General features: G+C 46.6%; 1 long non-coding RNA gene across 1 annotated transcript in view; it reads right to left on the bottom strand.

Annotated features, from left to right (window-relative positions):
• LOC137646830 (uncharacterized) overlaps positions 1-24,535 on the bottom strand; it is a 138,301-nt gene extending 113,766 nt beyond the window's left edge. The window contains exons 1-2 of the long non-coding RNA XR_011045471.1: positions 24,273-24,535; positions 23,542-23,658 (exon numbers count right to left, since the gene is read on the bottom strand). This is a non-coding gene — a long non-coding RNA (uncharacterized lncRNA). The remainder of the gene's footprint in view (positions 1-23,541; positions 23,659-24,272) is intronic.
• Between the last annotated feature and the right edge of the window lie 1,171 nt (positions 24,536-25,706).

Here is a 25,706-nt window from a genome sequence, read left to right as displayed (position 1 = left end):
AGACTCATATTGTCTTTTTGTTGACTTTGACTTGTATTCTTCTAGGAAGTTGATACTGTCCATCGAAATCCCTAACCGTTTCTTGACTGCTAAGGCGAGAAAATCATGATATGAAGGTTCTGGGTTTTCACTGATGAAGCTGAGACAGTCAATTTCTACACTTGCTGAGTCAGAACTGGGTCCGGCAACGGGATCAGTTTCAGGCATAGTTCCGTTACCAGGGGGAACCAAACGCTGTTGGGCCACATGTGGGCCACTATTGCTGCCATCCCCCGAAAGGATCTGTTTGTCTAGGACTTTCAGCAGAAGGTTGGTTGGAGGGAATAGGTAGATCTTGGACCATCTGTTCCAATCTACGTACCGGGGTAGCTTCTTGTTGTCGCTCGTTGCGAAGAGGTCTATCTGCAGTCCTGGGACTTTGCGAAAGATGAAGGAGAACGATCTTGCGACTAGGGAACATTCTAACTCTATCGGTTTGGTCCTGGATAGAGCGTCCGTTGTCACATTGCGGAACCCTTGAAGGTGGACTGCTGACAAGTGCCATCTCTTCTTCTCCGCTAGGCGGAGGATGGCTAGTATCACTTGATTTATGTGAGGCGATCTTGAGCCCTGTCGATTTAGGCATCTCATTATGACTTCGCTGTCTAGAACCAGACGGATGTGGATTGAGCAGCGGAGTTTCAGTTTCTTTAGGGAAAGAAAAACTGCCATGGCTTCCAAAAAGTTGATGTGGAAGGCTTTGAAGAGGGGAGACCAGGTTCCTTGGACTTTCCGATGATGAAAGTGACCTCCCCACCCTTCTTTCGAGGCATCCGTGTGAACGGTGACTGACGGTGGAGGTGGTTGTAAGGGAACCTTGTTCTTTAGGTTCTTGGCCTCTGACCATGGCTTGAGTAGGGATCGCAGACGATTTGCTATCGGTCTTTTTAGATCTCTTCGAGCGTTTAATGCGTATTTTCTCCAGACTCCTGATGCATCTTTTAATTGTGCTCTCAATACTGGATCTGTCACTGAGGCGAACTGGAGAGACCCCAACACTCTCTCCTGTTGTCTTCTTGATATCCTTGCGGACCGAAGAAGGCTTCTGACAGATCCTGCTATCTCTTTCCTTTTCTTTGATGGAATGGAAAGGCAGTGCGACTACAAGTTCCAGTGGACGCCCAGCCACTTTAACTTCTGAGCTGGAGACAGTTGGGATTTTTCCAAGCTGATCTTGAATCCCAAGTGTTCCAGGAACTGGATCACTTCCTTGGAGGCTTGCCTGCATTCTTCTTCGGATGCTACCCACACCAGCCAGTCGTCCAGGTAGGCTACCACCTGGATTCCCTTTAGGCGTAGTTGATGAATGACTGCATTTGCAAGCTTGGTGAATACCCATGGAGCTATGTTTAGTCCAAAGGGCATGGCTCTGAAGACATACTGTCTTCTTTGTAGTTTGAATCCCAGGTAGGGGGAAACTTGACGGCTGATCGGAACGTGCCAGTACGCATCCGTCATGTCTATGGAGACTGTGTATGCCCGTTTGGGTAACAAGGTCCTGATCTGTTGAAGCGTCAGCGTTTTGAACTTGTAGTTCACTATGAACTTGTTGAGTGGTGACAAGTCCAGAATTACTCTGAGCTTTTCCGAGTCCTTCTTCGGAATACAAAATAGCCTTCCTTGGAATCTGACAGACTTCACCTTCCATATAACTCTTTTGCTCAAGAGTTCCTGAACATATTCTTCCAATATGGGGGTAGAGTGTTGGAAGAATTGAGGGAAGGTTGGTAGAGTTGAGCTCCAACTCCACCCTAGTCCGTTCTTGATTAGGCTGTGGGCCCAGGGATCGAAGGTCCAACGATCCCGGAAGTAGAAGAGTCTCCCTCCTACCGGTAGCATCTCACTTTGAGTGCTGGGAGGATGATTTACCTCCTTGGCCACGTCCACCCCTGTTGCCCCTACCTCTGGAGGGGCGTCTAGAAGAACCTCGAAAGGATCCTCGAGACTTCGGCCGAAAGGTCGTAAACTGCCTTTCAAACACTGGGGTGAACACTGGTGACTGAGTCGCCAGTGTTTGGGGCACCAGTTGGAAGGTAGTGGGTGATTGTGCCACCGTCTAGGACACCGTAGCCACGGGAAGCTGTTGTTGCTGCTTAGGCCTAGAGGGCACTTTAGGTCGTTTTGGTCTATTCTTCGGCTGGGGACCCTCGTCAGCTGAAGATTTCCTTTTGGAGGACAAGCCCCATTTGGAAAGAAGATTTCTATTTTCAGTGGCGGCTTTGTCCACGACCTCTTTGACCACTTCACTTGGGAAGAGGTCTTTTCCCCAGATGTTAGAAGCTATCAGCTTCCTGGGTTCGTGTCTCACCACAGCCGAGGCGAACATGAACTCTCTGCAAGCCCTTTGGGCTTTAATAAAGTTGCACAGGTCTTTAGTTACTGTCGCCAGATGGGCTTTGGCGAAGACCATGTACATGTCCAGGGTATCCGGGATGCTTGCCATTTTCTCCAGGCCAGTCTGCAGAGACAAGGAAGCGGCTAAGCGTTCTTTCGTCTCCTGTTCCCTACGCAGGAGAAAGTCCGACAGCTTGGGGAGGTCTTCTCCGAACTGTCGTCCGGCAATATCTGCCTCCAGCTTCCCGACTGTGAAGGTGTTGTGTACATCCTTCCAGTCCGCATCGTCTGATGGGAAGGCAAGGGAGAAGGGTCTACACTCCTCCAGTGTAGGGCACGGTTTCCCTGCCTCAACTGCCTTTAAGGCTGCCTTGAGCCCTTTGTCCATAAAGGGAACGGCACGTTTAGGATCAGCAATGAAGGACGGGTGCTTCTTGCCGAGAGCCGGCACCTTAGAGCTAGTATAGGCTCTCTTTCTCAGTTTCCGTCTCAGGTGGAACGTCATCCGCCTGATCCAACTCCTCTACTAGAAGATTGTTCTTGGTCTCCTCTGAGACAACTGACATGTTGTCTTCTAGTTGGATGCTCTCCAAGGCATCCGAAACTTCAGATTCTACCGGAATCTGACCCAGGGGAATCTCAGGTTGAGCCTGGGGAATAACTGCATCCGAAGATGCCCTAGGGAAAAGACAAGCCCTCATCTTTTCATTAGGAAGGTATGGGCCAGAAGTATTGTTCTGGAAACCCGACGCATTTACTCAGCCTTTTCCTTGCTGCGTCCCTTGACTCAGTGGACTTTTGGTCATCAAAAGCCTCTCTTACCAGTTTTTTACAAACGGTACATACCTGCGGGTCCCAATACTTGAGAGCCCTCTTGGTGACTGCGCAGCGAGCATGGGGCCTGCACATGTCGTGGCCGCAGAAGTTCCTACTGCGGACCCTGCAAAAACTATTCCCGCACTCGGGATACTCCTCCTGTAAAGAAAGGCAAAGTCTATAAGTATTCGGTGAAATTCTCAAATTTCAACATACATATAATATATTATATTAGCTTGGATAGGGTAAGCTATAAATAGGAAAGACACCTACATGTGTTTCCTGTCCAGCCAATTGCTATGACCTCCTCCTATATTGAAAGTAGAATTCTTAAGAATTTTCAGAGGAAGATTCTGCTCTCCTGTGAGATGGTGTCCTACGGACATCCTCTCCCTTGACTAATCCAACCTGGGGAAATGATTTCTCCTACCTGAGGTTACTTCATGACACCAGAATCATTTTAGGTTAGGTAGTGCCTTAGGGCATTACCTTACCTATAGGACACCCACCTCCTCCCCGCTATCTCTTTCGTATTGAATGATCCAACACCCTCCTGGCCGTCGTTCTACATTGACCCTAGGGTTCTTGTAGGACTGGCCTGAGGTTCCCCGTCTGATATAAAGTGTCTCTTAACACAATCTTCCAGTTTCAATATTGGAGATTAAGGACAATAATGGATCATAACCATTAAAGGAAGAGAGAATCGCTCTCTTATATGTGATGGTCTCACAATAGGCTGCCCATGAAGCACCTTGTAGGTTGGAAAAACTTTGGGCTACAGCACTGACTGTTTGGTAACAAGTTGCCAGTCCTGTCAGGCCTGGCGGCATCTGCCGGGCCTGCCGGCGTCTGCAGGAACATGCCGCCCTATTCTGGGCTATTGAAGGCACTTATTGTCTTCATAAAATTGTGATACGCCGCCGGCAACGGCTCCGCTGGCTGCCGGCGGCGGCGGCTCTGCCGGCGGCGGCGGCTCTGCCGGCGGCGGCGGCTCTGCCGGCCGGCAGTGGCCTTTGCCAACTGCCGGCGGCTCTGTCGGCGGCGGCGGCTCTGCCGGCCGGCAGCCGAGGATCCTTCCGTCAAGGGGACCCAGCGGCAGTCGGCGGCAGATGACCAGGTATGGGTGGCCGGCTGCCGGCCGGCAACTCAGCAGTCGGCAGTCGGTACCCGAATGTCCAATGTCTTTGGGTTGTCGGTCAACTATGTTCCCAACAAGCGGCGGCAGGGCAACTGCCAACCGGCAGACAATGGACATGGCCCAGTATGAAAGTACAAGAGAAAGAAAGGATGGCGGAAGGCAAGGGCTCAGCCGGCAAGGCCTTGCCGGCCTGCATCCAGAATGAGGGTTCAAGTGGAAGGGGGAAATAATTTCGGGCTTCCACCCAACCATATCCCAGTCATAAGGGCTATGGAAGGCAGTCCAAGGGAGGACTGAAGAACACTAAAGAATATGAGGGTACCCGCCGGCAGCAGACGGGGAACCTCAGGCCAGTCCTACAAGAACCCTAGGGTCAATGTAGAACGACGGCCAGGAGGGTGTTGGATCATTCAATACGAAAGAGATAGCGGGGAGGAGGTGGGTGTCCTATAGGTAAGGTAATGCCCTAAGGCACTACCTAACCTAAAAGGATTCTGGTCTCATGAAGTAACCTCAGGTAGGAGAAATCATTTCCCCAGGTTGGGTTAGTCAAGGGAGAGGATGTCCGTAGGACACCATCTCACAGGAGAGCAGAATCTCGTACTAGAGACCTTAAGCAGTGAAGAAATCCTTTCTTCGGTCTAGGGTCTACCAGCACAGGACTGTCTGCTAGGCCAGGGAAGGGGGAATTCTCATACAAAAACCCCCAAAGTATGGCCTAAGAAGGTCTAGCCCTGAAAGACCAGCATAACCTGACATGGGAAATCATTTCACCAAGACAGGGATATGCCTAACACAAACTGATACTCTGATGTCCAGTCCTAAACTCAAAACCGACTCAGTGGTTAGGAGAAAGAAAACGGAACGTCTCAGTAAAACTTTGCCAGAACTCTGATCACAGCAAAGAAAACTGAGAATAGCCTAGGCTAATCACAGGGAAGGGGGATTGCTCTTAAATCTCCTAGGAGATTGGTATCAGCTTAAAAGGTATAGGAGGTGTCAGTCTCCCCTTAAAAGGCAATACAAGAACAATGGGGACATGTATGAAAGTATACTAAAGCCCCTAGGCTAGTAGCCTAGGAGCATTGAGAATCGTTCACCGAAACTCTCTGTATACTATCTTGGAAGAGGAAAGCATAATTAAGTAATATCATAAATGTGCAAAATATTGCCTGTGCTTCAATAAAACTTTACCAGAAAGGTTATATCATGCATGAAGTGTGTAGGTGCCTAGGCTAGGAAGCCTAGCACTCGTGAGGCTCGATCATAAATAGCCAAATCCACGACAACAATGACATAATATAAGAATCCCTAGCTAAATATCTAAATAGCTAAAGTTATTAAAGCATAAAACTGCCGGGAAAGGGTCGTTCTGGCTAACTAAATGAACAGAAAGAACGACCGCGTCTGTGACGCCATCTGGCTGGCAACAGCTCTTGTTACGTTAATTACGATCTCAATCGGTTTGGTCCTGGATAGAGCGTCCTCTGTCACATTGCGGAACCCTTGAAGGTGGACTGCTGACAAGTGCCATCTCTTCTTCTCCACTAGGCGGAGGATGGCTAGTATCACTTGATTTATGTGAGGCGATCTTGAGCCCTGTCGATTTAGGCATCTCATTATGACTTCGCTGTCAAGAACCAGACGGATGTGGATTGAGCAGCGGAGTTTCAGTTTCTTTAGGGAAAGAAAAACTGCCATGGCTTCCAGAAAGTTGATGTGGAAGGCTTTGAAGAGGGGAGACCAGGTTCCTTGGACTTTCCGATGATGAGAGTGACCTCCCCACCCTTCTTTCTAGGCATCCGTGTGAACGGTGACTGACGGTGGAGGTGGTTGTAAGGGAACCTTGTTCTTTAGGTTCTTGGCCTCTGACCATGGCTTGAGTAGGGATCGCAGACGATTTGCTATCGGTCTTTTTAGATCTCTTCGAGCGTTTAATGCGTATTTTCTCCAGACTCCTGATGCATCTTTTAATTGTGCTCTCAATACTGGATCTGTCACTGAGGCGAACTGGAGAGCCCCCAACACACTCTCCTGTTCTCTTCTTGATATCCTTGCGGACCGAAGAAGGCTTCTGACAGATCCTGCTATCTCTTTCCTTTTCTTTGATGGAATGGAAAGGCAGTGCGACTACAAGTTCCAGTGGACGCCCAGCCACTTTAACTTCTGAGCTGGAGACAGTTGGGATTTTTCCAAGCTGATCTTGAATCCCAAGTGTTCCAGGAACTGGATCACTTCCTTGGAGGCTTGCCTGCATTCTTCTTCGGATGCTACCCACACCAGCCAGTCGTCCAGGTAGGCTACCACCTGGATTCCCTTTAGGCGTAGTTGATGAATGACTGCATTTGCAAGCTTGGTGAATACCCATGGAGCTATGTTTAGTCCAAAGGGCATGGCTCTGAAGACATACTGTCTTCTTTGTAGTTTGAATCCCAGGTAGGGGGAAACTTGACGGCTGATCGGAACGTGCCAGTACGCATCCGTCATGTCTATGGAGACTGTGTATGCCCGTTTGGGTAACAGGGTCCTGATCTGTTGAAGCGTCAGCGTTTTGAACTTGTAGTTCACTATGAACTTGTTGAGTGGTGACAAGTCCAGAATTACTCTGAGCTTTTCCGAGTCCTTCTTCGGAATACAAAATAGCCTTCCTTGGAATCTGACAGACTTCACCTTCCATATAACTCTTTTGCTCAAGAGTTCCTGAACATATTCTTCCAATATGGGGGTAGAGTGTTGGAAGAATTGAGGGAAGGTTGGTAGAGTTGAGCTCCAACTCCACCCTAGTCCGTTCTTGATTAGGCTGTGGGCCCAGGGATCGAAGGTCCAACGATCCCGGAAGTAGAAGAGTCTCCCTCCTACCGGTAGCATCTCACTTTGAGTGCTGGGAGGATGATTTACCTCCTTGGCCACGTCCACCCCTGTTGCCCCTACCTCTGGAGGGGCGTCTAGAAGAACCTCGAAAGGATCCTCGAGACTTCGGCCGAAAGGTCGTAAACTGCCTTTCAAACACTGGGGTGAACACTGGTGACTGAGTCGCCAGTGTTTGGGGCACCAGTTGGAAGGTAGTGGGTGATTGTGCCACCGTCTAGGACACCGTGGCCACGGGAAGCTGTTGTTACTGCTTAGGCCTAGAGGGCACTTTAGGTCGTTTTGGTCTATTCTTCGGCTGGGGACCCTCGTCAGCTGAAGATTTCCTTTTGGAGGACAAGCCCCATTTGGAAAGAAGATTTCTATTTTCAGTGGCGGCTTTGTCCACGACCTCTTTGACCACTTCACTTGGGAAGAGGTCTTTTCCCCAGATGTTAGAAGCTATCAGCTTCCTGGGTTCGTGTCTCACCACAGCCGAGGCGAACATGAACTCTCTGCAAGCCCTTCGGGCTTTAATAAAGTTCTACAGGTCTTTAGTTACTGTCGCCAGATGGGCTTTGGCGAAGACCATGTACATGTCCATGGTATCCGGGATGCTTGCCATTTTCTCCAGGCCAGTCTGCAGAGAAAAGGAAGCGGCTAAGCGTTCTTTCGTCTCCTGTTCCCTACGCAGGAGAAAGTCCGACAGCTTGGGGAGGTCTTCTCCGAACTGTCGTCCGGCAATATCTGCCTCCAGCTTCCCGACTGTGAAGGTGTTGTGTACATCCTTCCAGTCCGCATCGTCTGATGGGAAGGCAAGGGAGAAGGGTCTACACTCCTCCAGTGTAGGGCACGGTTTCCCTGCCTCAACTGCCTTTAAGGCTGCCTTGAGCCCTTTGTCCATAAAGGGAACGGCACGTTTAGGATCAGCAATGAAGGACGGGTGCTTCTTGCCGAGAGCCGGCACCTTAGAGCTAGTATAGGCTCTCTTTCTCAGTTTCCGTCTCAGGTGGAACGTCATCCGCCTGATCCAACTCCTCCACTAGGAGATTGTTCTCGGTCTCCTCTGAGACAACTGACATGTTGTCTTCTAGTTGGATGCTCTCCAAGGCATCCGAAACTTCAGATTCTACCGGAATCTGACCCAGGGGAATCTCAGGTTGAGCCTGGGGAATAACTGCATCCGAAGATGCCCTAGGGAAAAGACAAGCCCTCATCTTTTCATTAGGAAGGTATGGGCCAGAAGTATTCTTCTGGAAACCCGACGCATTTACGCAGCCTTTTCCTTGCTGCGTCCCTTGACTCAGTGGACTTTTGGTCATCAAAAGCCCCTCTTACCAGTTTTTTACAAACGGTACATACCTGCGGGTCCCAATACTTGAGAGCCCTCTTGGTGACTGCGCAGCGAGCATGGGCCCTGCACATGTCGTGGCCGCAGAAGTTCCTACTGCGGACCCTGCAAAAACTATTCCCGCACTCGGGATGCTCCTCCTGTAAAGAAAGGCAAAGTCTATAAGTATTCGGTGAAATTCTCAAATTTCAACATACATATATATTATATTAGCTCTGATAGGGTAAGCTATAAATAGGAAAGACACCTACATGTGTTTCCTGTCCAGCCAATTGCTATGACCTCCTCCTATATTGAAAGTAGAATTCTTAAGAATTTTCAGAGGAAGATTCTGCTCTCCTGTGAGATGGTGTCCTACGGACATCCTCTCCCTTGACTAACCCAACCTGGGGAAATGATTTCTCCTACCTGAGGTTACTTCATGAGACCAGAATCCTTTTAGGTTAGGTAGTGCCTTAGGGCATTACCTTACCTTTAGGACACCCACCTCCTCCCCGCTATCTCTTTCGTATTGAATGATCCAACACCCTCCTGGCCGTCGTTCTACATTGACCCTAGGGTTCTTGTAGGACTGGCCTGAGGTTCCCCGTCTGATATAAAGTGTCTCTTAACACAATCTTCCAGTTTCAATATTGGAGATTAAGGACAATAATGGATCATAACCATTAAAGGAAGAGAGAATCGCTCTCTTATATGTGATGGTCTCACAATAGGCTGCCCATGAAGCACCTTGTAGGTTGGAAAAACTTTGGGCTACAGCACTGACTGTTTGGTAACAAGTTGCCAGTCCTGTCAGGCCTGCCGGCATCTGCCGGGCCTGCCGGCGTCTGCCGGAACATGCCGCCCTATTCTGGGCTATTGAAGGCACTTATTGTCTTCATAAAATTGTGATACGCCGCCGGCAACGGCTCCGCTGGCTGCCGGCGGCGGCGGCTCTGCCGGCCGGCAGTGGCCTTTGCCAACTGCCGGCGGCTCTGCCGGCCGGCAGCCGAGGATCCTTCCGTCAAGGGGACCCAGCGGCAGTCGGCGGCAGATGACCAGGTATGGGTGGCCGGCTGCCGGCCGGCAACTCAGCAGTCGGCAGTCGGTACCCGAATGTCCAATGTCTTTGGGTTGTCGGTCAACTATGTTCACAACAAGCGGCGGCAGGGCAACTGCCAACCGGCAGACAATGGACATGGCCCAGTATGAAAGTACAAGAGAAAGAAAGGATGGCGGAAGGCAAGGGCTCAGCCGGCAAGGCCTTGCCGGCCTGCATCCAGAATGAGGGTTCAAGTGGAAGGGGGAAATAATTTCGGGCTTCCACCCAACCATATCCCAGTCATAAGGGCTATGGAAGGCAGTCCAAGGGAGGACTGAAGAACACTAAAGAATATGAGGGTACCCGCCGGCAGCAGACGGGGAACCTCAGGCCAGTCCTACAAGAACCCTAGGGTCAATGTAGAACGACGGCCAGGAGGGTGTTGGATCATTCAATACGAAAGAGATAGCGGGGAGGAGGTGGGTGTCCTATAGGTAAGGTAATGCCCTAAGGCACTACCTAACCTAAAAGGATTCTGGTCTCATGAAGTAACCTCAGGTAGGAGAAATCATTTCCCCAGGTTGGGTTAGTCAAGGGAGAGGATGTCCGTAGGACACCATCTCACAGGAGAGCAGAATCTCGTACTAGAGACCTTAAGCAGTGAAGAAATCCTTTCTTCGGTCTAGGGTCTACCAGCACAGGACTGTCTGCTAGGCCAGGGAAGGGGGAATTCTCATACAAAAACCCCCAAAGTATGGCCTAAGAAGGTCTAGCCCTGAAAGACCAGCATAACCTGACATGGGAAATCATTTCACCAAGACAGGGATATGCCTAACACAAACTGATACTCTGATGTCCAGTCCTAAACTCAAAACCGACTCAGTGGTTAGGAGAAAGAAAACGGAACGTCTCAGTAAAACTTTGCCAGAACTCTGATCACAGCAAAGAAAACTGAGAATAGCCTAGGCTAATCACAGGGAAGGGGGATTGCTCTTAAATCTCCTAGGAGATTGGTATCAGCTTAAAAGGTATAGGAGGTGTCAGTCTCCCCTTAAAAGGCAATACAAGAACAATGGGGACATGTATGAAAGTATACTAAAGCCCCTAGGCTAGTAGCCTAGGAGCATTGAGAATCGTTCACCGAAACTCTCTGTATACTATCTTGGAAGAGGAAAGCATAATTAAGTAATATCATAAATGTGCAAAATATTGCCTGTGCTTCAATAAAACTTTACCAGAAAGGTTATATCATGCATGAAGTGTGTAGGTGCCTAGGCTAGGAAGCCTAGCACTCGTGAGGCTCGATCATAAATAGCCAAATCCACGACAACAATGACATAATATAAGAATCCCTAGCTAAATATCTAAATAGCTAAAGTTATTAAAGCATAAAACTGCCGGGAAAGGGTCGTTCTGGCTAACTAAATGAACAGAAAGAACGACCGCGTCTGTGACGCCATCTGGCTGGCAACAGCTCTTGTTACGTTAATTACGATCTCAATCGGTTTGGTCCTGGATAGAGCGTCCTCTGTCACATTGCGGAACCCTTGAAGGTGGACTGCTGACAAGTGCCATCTCTTCTTCTCCACTAGGCGGAGGATGGCTAGTATCACTTGATTTATGTGAGGCGATCTTGAGCCCTGTCGATTTAGGCATCTCATTATGACTTCGCTGTCAAGAACCAGACGGATGTGGATTGAGCAGCGGAGTTTCAGTTTCTTTAGGGAAAGAAAAACTGCCATGGCTTCCAGAAAGTTGATGTGGAAGGCTTTGAAGAGGGGAGACCAGGTTCCTTGGACTTTCCGATGATGAGAGTGACCTCCCCACCCTTCTTTCAAGGCATCCGTGTGAACGGTGACTGACGGTGGAGGTGGTTGTAAGGGAACCTTGTTCTTTAGGTTCTTGGCCTCTGACCATGGCTTGAGTAGGGATCGCAGACGATTTGCTATCGGTCTTTTTAGATCTCTTCGAGCGTTTAATGCGTATTTTCTCCAGACTCCTGATGCATCTTTTAATTGTGCTCTCAATACTGGATCTGTCACTGAGGCGAACTGGAGAGCCCCCAACACACTCTCCTGTTCTCTTCTTGATATCCTTGCGGACTGAAGAAGGCTTCTGACAGATCCTGCTATCTCTTTCCTTTTCTTTGATGGAATGGAAAGGCAGTGCGACTACAAGTTCCAGTGGACGCCCAGCCACTTTAACTTCTGAGCTGGAGACAGTTGGGATTTTTCCAAGCTGATCTTGAATCCCAAGTGTTCCAGGAACTGGATCACTTCCTTGGAGGCTTGCCTGCATTCTTCTTCGGATGCTACCCACACCAGCCAGTCGTCCAGGTAGGCTACCACCTGGATTCCCTTTAGGCGTAGTTGATGAATGACTGCATTTGCAAGCTTGGTGAATACCCATGGAGCTATGTTTAGTCCAAAGGGCATGGCTCTGAAGACATACTGTCTTCTTTGTAGTTTGAATCCCAGGTAGGGGGAAACTTGACGGCTGATCGGAACGTGCCAGTACGCATCCGTCATGTCTATGGAGACTGTGTATGCCCGTTTGGGTAACAGGGTCCTGATCTGTTGAAGCGTCAGCGTTTTGAACTTGTAGTTCACTATGAACTTGTTGAGTGGTGACAAGTCCAGAATTACTCTGAGCTTTTCCGAGTCCTTCTTCGGAATACAAAATAGCCTTCCTTGGAATCTGACAGACTTCACCTTCCATATAACTCTTTTGCTCAAGAGTTCCTGAACATATTCTTCCAATATGGGGGTAGAGTGTTGGAAGAATTGAGGGAAGGTTGGTAGAGTTGAGCTCCAACTCCACCCTAGTCCGTTCTTGATTAGGCTGTGGGCCCAGGGATCGAAGGTCCAACGATCCCGGAAGTAGAAGAGTCTCCCTCCTACCGGTAGCATCTCACTTTGAGTGCTGGGAGGATGATTTACCTCCTTGGCCACGTCCACCCCTGTTGCCCCTACCTCTGGAGGGGCGTCTAGAAGAACCTCGAAAGGATCCTCGAGACTTCGGCCGAAAGGTCGTAAACTGCCTTTCAAACACTGGGGTGAACACTGGTGACTGAGTCGCCAGTGTTTGGGGCACCAGTTGGAAGGTAGTGGGTGATTGTGCCACCGTCTAGGACACCGTGGCCACGGGAAGCTGTTGTTACTGCTTAGGCCTAGAGGGCACTTTAGGTCGTTTTGGTCTATTCTTCGGCTGGGGACCCTCGTCAGCTGAAGATTTCCTTTTGGAGGACAAGCCCCATTTGGAAAGAAGATTTCTATTTTCAGTGGCGGCTTTGTCCACGACCTCTTTGACCACTTCACTTGGGAAGAGGTCTTTTCCCCAGATGTTAGAAGCTATCAGCTTCCTGGGTTCGTGTCTCACCACAGCCGAGGCGAACATGAACTCTCTGCAAGCCCTTCGGGCTTTAATAAAGTTCTACAGGTCTTTAGTTACTGTCGCCAGATGGGCTTTGGCGAAGACCATGTACATGTCCATGGTATCCGGGATGCTTGCCATTTTCTCCAGGCCAGTCTGCAGAGACAAGGAAGCGGCTAAGCGTTCTTTCGTCTCCTGTTCCCTACGCAGGAGAAAGTCCGACAGCTTGGGGAGGTCTTCTCCGAACTGTCGTCCGGCAATATCTGCCTCCAGCTTCCCGACTGTGAAGGTGTTGTGTACATCCTTCCAGTCCGCATCGTCTGATGGGAAGGCAAGGGAGAAGGGTCTACACTCCTCCAGTGTAGGGCACGGTTTCCCTGCCTCAACTGCCTTTAAGGCTGCCTTGAGCCCTTTGTCCATAAAGGGAACGGCACGTTTAGGATCAGCAATGAAGGACGGGTGCTTCTTGCCGAGAGCCGGCACCTTAGAGCTAGTATAGGCTCTCTTTCTCAGTTTCCGTCTCAGGTGGAACGTCATCCGCCTGATCCAATTCCTCCACTAGGAGATTGTTCTCGGTCTCCTCTGAGACAACTGACATGTTGTCTTCTAGTTGGATGCTCTCCAAGGCATCCGAAACTTCAGATTCTACCGGAATCTGACCCAGGGGAATCTCAGGTTGAGCCTGGGGAATAACTGCATCCGAAGATGCCCTAGGGAAAAGACAAGCCCTCATCTTTTCATTAGGAAGGTATGGGCCAGAAGTATTCTTCTGGAAACCCGACGCATTTACGCAGCCTTTTCCTTGCTGCGTCCCTTGACTCAGTGGACTTTTGGTCATCAAAAGCCCCTCTTACCAGTTTTTTACAAACGGTACATACCTGCGGGTCCCAATACTTGAGAGCCCTCTTGGTGACTGCGCAGCGAGCATGGGCCCTGCACATGTCGTGGCCGCAGAAGTTCCTACTGCGGACCCTGCAAAAACTATTCCCGCACTCGGGATGCTCCTCCTGTAAAGAAAGGCAAAGTCTATAAGTATTCGGTGAAATTCTCAAATTTCAACATACATATATATTATATTAGCTCTGATAGGGTAAGCTATAAATAGGAAAGACACCTACATGTGTTTCCTGTCCAGCCAATTGCTATGACCTCCTCCTATATTGAAAGTAGAATTCTTAAGAATTTTCAGAGGAAGATTCTGCTCTCCTGTGAGATGGTGTCCTACGGACATCCTCTCCCTTGACTAACCCAACCTGGGGAAATGATTTCTCCTACCTGAGGTTACTTCATGAGACCAGAATCCTTTTAGGTTAGGTAGTGCCTTAGGGCATTACCTTACCTTTAGGACACCCACCTCCTCCCCGCTATCTCTTTCGTATTGAATGATCCAACACCCTCCTGGCCGTCGTTCTACATTGACCCTAGGGTTCTTGTAGGACTGGCCTGAGGTTCCCCGTCTGATATAAAGTGTCTCTTAACACAATCTTCCAGTTTCAATATTGGAGATTAAGGACAATAATGGATCATAACCATTAAAGGAAGAGAGAATCGCTCTCTTATATGTGATGGTCTCACAATAAGCTGCCCATGAAGCACCTTGTAGGTTGGAAAAACTTTGGGCTACAGCACTGACTGTTTGGTAACAAGTTGCCAGTCCTGTCAGGCCTGCCGGCATCTGCCGGACCTGCCGGCGTCTGCCGGGCAAGCCGGAACATGCCGCCCTATTCTGGGCTATTGAAGGCACTTATTGTCTTCATAAAATTGTGATACGCCGCCGGCAACGGCTCCGCTGGCTGCCGGCGGCGGCGGCTCTGCCGGCCGGCAGTGGCCTTTGCCAACTGCCGGCGGCTCTGTCGGCGGCGGCGGCTCTGCCGGCCGGCAGCCGAGGATCCTTCCGTCAAGGGGACCCAGCGGCAGTCGGCGGCAGATGACCAGGTATGGGTGGCCGGCTGCCGGCCGGCAACTCAGCAGTCGGCAGTCGGTACCCGAATGTCCAATGTCTTTGGGTTGTCGGTCAACTATGTTCCCAACAAGCGGCGGCAGGGCAACTGCCAACCGGCAGACAATGGACATGGCCCAGTATGAAAGTACAAGAGAAAGAAAGGATGGCGGAAGGCAAGGGCTCAGCCGGCAAGGCCTTGCCGGCCTGCATCCAGAATGAGGGTTCAAGTGGAAGGGGGAAATAATTTCGGGCTTCCACCCAACCATATCCCAGTCATAAGGGCTATGGAAGGCAGTCCAAGGGAGGACTGAAGAACACTAAAGAATATGAGGGTACCCGCCGGCAGCAGACGGGGAACCTCAGGCCAGTCCTACAAGAACCCTAGGGTCAATGTAGAACGACGGCCAGGAGGGTGTTGGATCATTCAATACGAAAGAGATAGCGGGGAGGAGGTGGGTGTCCTATAGGTAAGGTAATGCCCTAAGGCACTACCTAACCTAAAAGGATTCTGGTCTCATGAAGTAACCTCAGGTAGGAGAAATCATTTCCCCAGGTTGGGTTAGTCAAGGGAGAGGATGTCCGTAGGACACCATCTCACAGGAGAGCAGAATCTCGTACTAGAGACCTTAAGCAGTGAAGAAATCCTTTCTTCGGTCTAGGGTCTACCAGCACAGGACTGTCTGCTAGGCCAGGGAAGGGGGAATTCTCATACAAAAACCCCCAAAGTATGGCCTAAGAAGGTCTAGCCCTGAAAGACCAGCATAACCTGACATGGGAAATCATTTCACCAAGACAGGGATATGCCTAACACAAACTGATACTCTGATGTCCAGTCCTAAACTCAAAACCGACTCAGTGGTTAGGAGAAAGAAAACGGAACGTCTCAGTAAAACTTTGCCAGAACTCTGATCACAGCAAAGAAAACTGAGAATAGCCTAGGCTAATCACAGGGAAGGGGGATTGCTCTTAAATCTCCTAGGAGATTGGTATCAGCTTAAAAGGTATAGGAGGTGTCAGTCTCCCCTTAAAAGGCAATACAAGAACAATGGGGACATGTATGAAAGTATACTAAAGCCCCTAGGCTAGTAGCCTAGGAGCATTGAGAATCGTTCACCGAAACTCTCTGTATACTATCTTGGAAGAGGAAAGCATAATTAAGTAATATCATAAATGTGCAAAATATTGCCTGTGCTTCAATAAAACTTTACCAGAAAGGTTATATCATGCATGAAGTGTGTAGGTGCCTAGGCTAGGAAGCCTAGCACTCGTGAGGCTCGATCATAAATAGCCAAATCCACGACAACAATGACATAATATAAGAATCCCTAGCTAAATATCTAAATAGCTAAAGTTATTAAAGCATAAAACTGCCGGGAAAGGGTCGTTCTGGCTAACTAAATGAACAGAAAGAACGACCGCGTCTGTGACGCCATCTGGCTGGCAACAGCTCGTTACGTTAATTACGATCTCAATCGGTTTGGTCCTGGATAGAGCGTCCTCTGTCACATTGCGGAACCCTTGAAGGTGGACTGCTGACAAGTGCCATCTCTTCTTCTCCACTAGGCGGAGGATGGCTAGTATCACTTGATTTATGTGAGGCGATCTTGAGCCCTGTCGATTTAGGCATCTCATTATGACTTCGCTGTCAAGAACCAGACGGATGTGGATTGAGCAGCGGAGTTTCAGTTTCTTTAGGGAAAGAAAAACTGCCATGGCTTCCAGAAAGTTGATGTGGAAGGCTTTGAAGAGGGGAGACCAGGTTCCTTGGACTTTCCGATGATGAGAGTGACCTCCCCACCCTTCTTTCAAGGCATCCGTGTGAACGGTGACTGACGGTGGAGGTGGTTGTAAGGGAACCTTGTTCTTTAGGTTCTTGGCCTCTGACCATGGCTTGAGTAGGGATCGCAGACGATTTGCTATCGGTCTTTTTAGATCTCTTCGAGCGTTTAATGCGTATTTTCTCCAGACTCCTGATGCATCTTTTAATTGTGCTCTCAATACTGGATCTGTCACTGAGGCGAACTGGAGAGCCCCCAACACACTCTCCTGTTCTCTTCTTGATATCCTTGCGGACCGAAGAAGGCTTCTGACAGATCCTGCTATCTCTTTCCTTTTCTTTGATGGAATGGAAAGGCAGTGCGACTACAAGTTCCAGTGGACGCCCAGCCACTTTAACTTCTGAGCTGGAGACAGTTGGGATTTTTCCAAGCTGATCTTGAATCCCAAGTGTTCCAGGAACTGGATCACTTCCTTGGAGGCTTGCCTGCATTCTTCTTCGGATGCTACCCACACCAGCCAGTCGTCCAGGTAGGCTACCACCTGGATTCCCTTTAGGCGTAGTTGATGAATGACTGCATTTGCAAGCTTGGTGAATACCCATGGAGCTATGTTTAGTCCAAAGGGCATGGCTCTGAAGACATACTGTCTTCTTTGTAGTTTGAATCCCAGGTAGGGGGAAACTTGACGGCTGATCGGAACGTGCCAGTACGCATCCGTCATGTCTATGGAGACTGTGTATGCCCGTTTGGGTAACAGGGTCCTGATCTGTTGAAGCGTCAGCGTTTTGAACTTGTAGTTCACTATGAACTTGTTGAGTGGTGACAAGTCCAGAATTACTCTGAGCTTTTCCGAGTCCTTCTTCGGAATACAAAATAGCCTTCCTTGGAATCTGACAGACTTCACCTTCCATATAACTCTTTTGCTCAAGAGTTCCTGAACATATTCTTCCAATATGGGGGTAGAGTGTTGGAAGAATTGAGGGAAGGTTGGTAGAGTTGAGCTCCAACTCCACCCTAGTCCGTTCTTGATTAGGCTGTGGGCCCAGGGATCGAAGGTCCAACGATCCCGGAAGTAGAAGAGTCTCCCTCCTACCGGTAGCATCTCACTTTGAGTGCTGGGAGGATGATTTACCTCCTTGGCCACGTCCACCCCTGTTGCCCCTACCTCTGGAGGGGCGTCTAGAAGAACCTCGAAAGGATCCTCGAGACTTCGGCCGAAAGGTCGTAAACTGCCTTTCAAACACTGGGGTGAACACTGGTGACTGAGTCGCCAGTGTTTGGGGCACCAGTTGGAAGGTAGTGGGTGATTGTGCCACCGTCTAGGACACCGTGGCCACGGGAAGCTGTTGTTACTGCTTAGGCCTAGAGGGCACTTTAGGTCGTTTTGGTCTATTCTTCGGCTGGGGACCCTCGTCAGCTGAAGATTTCCTTCTGGAGGACAAGCCCCATTTGGAAAGAAGATTTCTATTTTCAGTGGCGGCTTTGTCCACGACCTCTTTGACCACTTCACTTGGGAAGAGGTCTTTTCCCCAGATGTTAGAAGCTATCAGCTTCCTGGGTTCGTGTCTCACCACAGCCGAGGCGAACATGAACTCTCTGCAAGCCCTTCGGGCTTTAATAAAGTTCTACAGGTCTTTAGTTACTGTCGCCAGATGGGCTTTGGCGAAGACCATGTACATGTCCATGGTATCCGGGATGCTTGCCATTTTCTCCAGGCCAGTCTGCAGAGACAAGGAAGCGGCTAAGCGTTCTTTCGTCTCCTGTTCCCTACGCAGGAGAAAGTCCGACAGCTTGGGGAGGTCTTCTCCGAACTGTCGTCCGGCAATATCTGCCTCCAGCTTCCCGACTGTGAAGGTGTTGTGTACATCCTTCCAGTCCGCATCGTCTGATGGGAAGGCAAGGGAGAAGGGTCTACACTCCTCCAGTGTAGGGCACGGTTTCCCTGCCTCAACTGCCTTTAAGGCTGCCTTGAGCCCTTTGTCCATAAAGGGAACGGCACGTTTAGGATCAGCAATGAAGGACGGGTGCTTCTTGCCGAGAGCCGGCACCTTAGAGCTAGTATAGGCTCTCTTTCTCAGTTTCCGTCTCAGGTGGAACGTCATCCGCCTGATCCAACTCCTCCACTAGGAGATTGTTCTCGGTCTCCTCTGAGACAACTGACATGTTGTCTTCTAGTTGGATGCTCTCCAAGGCATCCGAAACTTCAGATTCTACCGGAATCTGACCCAGGGGAATCTCAGGTTGAGCCTGGGGAATAACTGCATCCGAAGATGCCCTAGGGAAAAGACAAGCCCTCATCTTTTCATTAGGAAGGTATGGGCCAGAAGTATTCTTCTGGAAACCCGACGCATTTACGCAGCCTTTTCCTTGCTGCGTCCCTTGACTCAGTGGACTTTTGGTCATCAAAAGCCCCTCTTACCAGTTTTTTACAAACGGTACATACCTGCGGGTCCCAATACTTGAGAGCCCTCTTGGTGACTGCGCAGCGAGCATGGGCCCTGCACATGTCGTGGCCGCAGAAGTTCCTGCTGCGGACCCTGCAAAAACTATTCCCGCACTCGGGATGCTCCTCCTGTAAAGAAAGGCAAAGTCTATAAGTATTCGGTGAAATTCTCAAATTTCAACATACATATATATTATATTAGCTCTGATAGGGTAAGCTATAAATAGGAAAGACACCTACATGTGTTTCCTGTCCAGCCAATTGCTATGACCTCCTCCTATATTGAAAGTAGAATTCTTAAGAATTTTCAGAGGAAGATTCTGCTCTCCTGTGAGATGGTGTCCTACGGACATCCTCTCCCTTGACTAACCCAACCTGGGGAAATGATCCAACACCCTCCTGGCCGTCGTTCTACATTGACCCTAGGGTTCTTGTAGGACTGGCCTGAGGTTCCCCGTCTGATATAAAGTGTCTCTTAACACAATCTTCCAGTTTCAATATTGGAGATTAAGGACAATAATGGATCATAACCATTAAAGGAAGAGAGAATCGCTCTCTTATATGTGATGGTCTCACAATAGGCTGCCCATGAAGCACCTTGTAGGTTGGAAAAACTTTGGGCTACAGCACTGACTGTTTGGTAACAAGTTGCCAGTCCTGTCAGGCCTGCCGGCATCTGTCAGGCCTGCCGGCATCTGCCGGGCCTGCCGGCGTCTGCCGGGCAAGCCGGAACATGCCGCCCTATTCTGGGCTATTGAAGGCACTTATTGTCTTCATAAAATTGTGATACGCCGCCGGCAACGGCTCCGCTGGCTGCCGGCGGCGGCGGCTCTGCCGGCCGGCAGTGGCCTTTGCCAACTGCCGGCGGCTCTGTCGGCGGCGGCGGCTCTGCCGGCCGGCAGCCGAGGATCCTTCCGTCAAGGGGACCCAGCGGCAGTCGGCGGCAGATGACCAGGTATGGGTGGCCGGCTGCCGGCCGGCAACTCAGCAGTCGGCAGTCGGTACCCGAATGTCCAATGTCTTTGGGTTGTCGGTCAACTATGTTCCCAACAAGCGGCGGCAGGGCAACTGCCAACCGGCAGACAATGGACATGGCCCAGTATGAAAGTACAAGAGAAAGAAAGGATGGCGGAAGGCAAGGGCTCAGCCGGCAAGGCCTTGCCGGCCTGCATCCAGAATGAGGGTTCAAGTGGAAGGGGGAAATAATTTCGGGCTTCCACCCAACCATATCCCAGTCATAAGGGCTATGGAAGGCAGTCCAAGGGAGGACTGAAGAACACTAAAGAATATGAGGGTACCCGCCGGGAGCAGACGGGGAACCTCAGGCCAGTCCTACAAGAACCCTAGGGTCAATGTAGAACGACAGCCAGGAGGGTGTTGGATCATTCAATACGAAAGAGATAGCGGGGAGGAGGTGGGTGTCCTATAGGTAAGGTAATGCCCTAAGGCACTACCTAACCTAAAAGGATTCTGGTCTCATGAAGTAACCTCAGGTAGGAGAAATCATTTCCCCAGGTTGGGTTAGTCAAGGGAGAGGATGTCCGTAGGACACCATCTCACAGGAGAGCAGAATCTCGTACTAGAGACCTTAAGCAGTGAAGAAATCCTTTCTTCGGTCTAGGGTCTACCAGCACAGGACTGTCTGCTAGGCCAGGGAAGGGGGAATTCTCATACAAAAACCCCCAAAGTATGGCCTAAGAAGGTCTAACCTCCTGAAAGACCAGCTTAACCTGACATGGGAAATCATTTCACCAAGACAGGGAGATGCCTAACACAAACTGATACTCTGATGTCCCGTCCTAAACTCAAAATCGAATCAGTGGTTAGGAGAAAGAAAACGGAACGTCTCAGTAAAACTTTGCCAGAACTCTGATCACAGCAAAGAAAACTGAGAATAGCCTAGGCTAATCACAGGGAAGGGGGATTGCTCTTAAATCTCCTAGGAGATTGGTATCAGCTTAAAAGGTATAGGAGGTGTCAGTCTCCCCTTAAAAGGCAATACAAGAACAATGGGGACATGTATGAAAGTATACTAAAGCCCCTAGGCTAGTAGCCTAGGAGCATTGAGAATCATTCACCGAAACTCTCTGTATACTATCTTGGAAGAGGAAAGCATAATTAAGTAATATCATAAATGTGCAAAATATTGCCTGTGCTTCAATAAAACTTTACCAGGAAGGTTATATCATGCATGAAGTGTGTAGGTGCCTAGGCTAGGAAGCCTAGCACTCGTGAGGCTCGATCATAAATAGCCAAATCCACGACAACAATGACATAATATAAGAATCCCTAGCTAAATATCTAAATAGCTAAAGTTATTAATGCATAAAACTGCCAGGAAAGGGTCGTTCTGGCTAACTAAATGAACAAAAAGAACGACCGCGTCTGTGACGCCATCCGGCTGGCAACAGCTCTTGTTACTGACAAGAGCTTGCGTTTACACAAGATAAAGATATTACTTAACTTTCCAGAAGCTGATGAGGCTGGGGAAGACATCATAGCGTCCAAAATAATCCAAAATAGCACAAGAGAACAGGGAAAACACCGGTCAAGCGAAGCTACGATAGAAAGAATGACGGTGGCGCCTCGCGGTGGCGGATTAGCGCACTATTTGCAGGGCAGTAGGGAGCGTCGAGAGCGATGTCTCTGTAACGACTCTCCTTATTCTTGCCTCTCTTTCTCCTCGAAGTGAAAGCTCTATTGGGGGCGTAGATATCCATGAGACGTGTCAAGAATACGTCCTCTGATATTACGCGATATCCCTACGTAAAATTTTAAGGGATATTCACTCCAGGAGTTAGAATTCTGGAGACCTTTGGTAAATTCTCTGGGATATATCACTGTAGGTCAAATATACCTAGGAAGCTACCTGCGAAGATACAGTGAACCCTCGTTTATCGCAGTAGATAGGTTCCAGTCGCGGCCGCGATAGGTGAAAATCCGCGAAGTAGTGACACCATATTTACCTATTTATTCAGCATGTATATTCAGACTTTTAAAACCTTCCCTTGTACGTAGTACTGTTAACAAACTACCCTTTAATGTACAGAACACTTAATACATGTACTACAGTACCCTAAACTAAAACAGGCACAAATATTAAAGGTGATTTTATATCATGCATTTCCTAAACATGCTAAAAAGCACGATAAAAAATGGCAACCAATGTTTTGTTTACATTTATCTCTGATCATAATGTAGAAACAAACTGGAGGTAGAGCTTTGCTTATTACCCAGACATATTTCCCATACTTTTCCCTTAGAACTACATCACATCTTCCTACTTTAGATATATATATATATATATATATATATATATATATATATATATATATATATATATATGTATATATATATATATGTGTGTGTGTGTGTGTGTGTATATATATATATTTATATGTATACACATATACATACCTACATATATACATAAATACATGCATACATATATATATATATATTACTGCATATATATGGGTTATGGAAAAAATCCGCGAAGTGGTGAATCCGCGATGGTCGAACCGCGAAGTAGCGAGGGTTCACTGTACTTCCATCACGACGACATGGCCTAAGCCCAAAAAATATATATATATATATATATATATATATATATATATATATATATATATATATATATAAAACTAATGTGTGTATAGATATCACGAAATATGACACGTGATGAGCATATAATATGCATTAGGATAGATATATATATATATATATATATATATATATATATATATATATATATATATACATACATACATACATATATATATATATATATATATATATATATATATATATATATATATACATACATATATATATATATATACATACATATATATATACATACATATATATATACATACATATATATATATACATATATATATATATATATATATATATATATATATATATATATATATATATATATATATACATATATTCATATATATATATATGTATATATATTCATATATGCATATATATATATATATATATATATATATATATATATATATATATATATATATATACGTGTGTGTAAACATTTCACATGTATATACAGTATATAAATATCTATATTTATAATCATATTAAATACACATACATATATACATACATAAATACATATTTATATAAATATGAACACATATATAGCTTGTTGAAACTATACGTATAGTGGAGAGTCAAATATGAAAATTTAGAACATTATACAAATTATATACGTATAACTCACAAAATAAATGTTCTGAAAAAAGCTTTGACCAAATGTAGCCTATTCTAATTGAAAACAAAAATACTCTTGTATTAGAGCCAATACAATAATTTGGTCAGATACTTTATTTTCCCCAAAAGACGATGCTTCAGTTAATCCCAGAATATTTTTGAAATATATTTTCAGCAATTATACAAATTTAAATGTATTAATGTTCATCCATTACTCTTACCTGTACAGAGCCTATGTAGCAGTAGGTTGAACATTTAGGTATGATGATTCACATCATGTTGATTAATGTACGTTGGAGAGAAGAGGAGCCTTTGTAGTTGGTTTGGATAGACCAGGTCTGTAATTAAAATATGAATAAACATTTACTATAGCACAATGTTCCTAATGAAGAAATGAAGAAGTGTTCCTGGTATATTCATATGTACTTTGAACCGTTCTGATACAAATAATTGGGTGAAATCCATATTTAAATGAATTTAGAGCTTTTAAGATTCCTAAAGTTATGAATGAAAAACCACACGCTAAAAGGGAAAACAAACACAAGAACACTACCTAACCTAAAGTCACCACACCACCTAACCTAACCTAGGAGCTTTATCCTTATCTACTTAATAATCGGGGGGGGGGGGGGTGACCAACCAATTCCTTTAGCAGCGATAATTTTTAGCTTACCCTAAAACATAGTCTCTTTGCTATTTTTGAGTAAGATGAACAACAATTTTCACATAAAGAAAGTCGATTTGGCATCTCAAGTTTACGCCCGTCCAAAATAACTATAAACACTCCCACAAAGCTTTTGGGAACCACTGCTTTGAGCTAAAAATCACTTCATTCAAGTCAAACAAAAATCTGCAAACTTAATTCCATTAGACAAACAAAGTAAATTTTAAAACCCACGAAATATTCACTTTCATCGGCATAATATACATCTTTATTTGATATTTCTCTTACCTCATAAAACACTTTTTCAAATTCTCAATGAAACCAAAGGCCTAACCTTGAAATTCCAGTAACATCAATGTCTTGGGAAATGTAAATTCAAAATATAGACCGATTTTAAAACACTGTCGTCTTTTTATCCATCTGCACTTATTCTTGAACTGTTAGGCTACCATCAGATACAAAAAATACATAATTTAATCTACCGACAAGACATTAATACACAAAAATAACTGACACATCAGAAGTAACACTGTCTACGATTGGTTGCCGGTCGAGACGATTGACCAATGCTGCTGCTGATCATTCCGCATGGCATTCGTGAGAAACATCCCTCCCAACCCTATTCTTAACCAACCCCGTAAGCGTTCTCCTCGGTTATTTTTTTGCGTTTTCTTTGTAATATTTCTCTACTCTTTATTGTTGACTTATCTTGAAGCATCTGCAGACTTTCAATTAATTACCCCACAAAGGAATACTCATGATGCATAATTTCAGCGTAAAATTAAGTAGAGATCAATCACCAACTCCACTAGAGACTGAACAATTGAATAATCAGCTAGTTTTTTGTTTGATTAAAACAGAGAAATTGTTCACCTATTCAACGTTCACATTTTCAAAGAATAAATAGAAATAAAAAATAATTTCTCAACAATGAAAAATCAAATAACACTAACTGTATATGATATACAGTCAAAGAAAATTTCATTATAATATGCTCAGGCCGGGGATGAGGGTTCACCTCTTGTAAGGGGTGGTGGCGCTACTCGTCCACAATGAATAGAGGCTCGGTCTTTTTGAAATTCAGTCTATTATTGTTATAAGTATTATCCAAGCTGCAACCCTAGTTGGAAAACCAAATACCAGAAGCCCAAGGACCTCATCAGGAAAGAAGTCCATTGTGATAGAAATAAAGAATAAACAAAACCATAGATGGGAAATAAGTAAAATATTAGAAATGAAACAAGACTAGTGTCAACCCTCTCAACAGAGGCTCATCTTCAAGGGATAGCCCTAGGTCTAGGGTGTTAACGAATTCATAATAGATTAAGAGGCTCCATGTATGTTTATTTTTACTGCAATTTATAAATTTTAATGAAATACATGACAGTGGTAATAACCCCTTCTTAATTGGACCGCGTCACTTATTCTGATATTCATTTGTTCATTATCAAAGTTTCTCTGAATTAACTTCTTACTAAAAGAACGTGTTCCTATCGGTCTTTCTCACCTTCTCAGTTACCTGGTTTCTCTTCTCATTTTTTTTCTCACCTTCTCATCTGCAAATCTGTGAAAATGCTAAGTAAGATAAGAAATAATTTAGAATAATATTTCTTTTAGATTACACCATATTTATAAAAGATACAAATATTTCTGGAACTATAACTTGATAATATCTATTTGTCAAGAGTTGCATCATCGGGTTAAATATTTCGTGTTCACCAC

Source organism: Palaemon carinicauda, chromosome 9 (genome assembly GCF_036898095.1).
Source record: "Palaemon carinicauda isolate YSFRI2023 chromosome 9, ASM3689809v2, whole genome shotgun sequence".
Taxonomy (NCBI): domain Eukaryota; kingdom Metazoa; phylum Arthropoda; class Malacostraca; order Decapoda; family Palaemonidae; genus Palaemon; species Palaemon carinicauda.
Note: the sequence above shows the minus strand (reverse complement) of the source record. Positions and strands in the feature narration are given on the sequence as shown.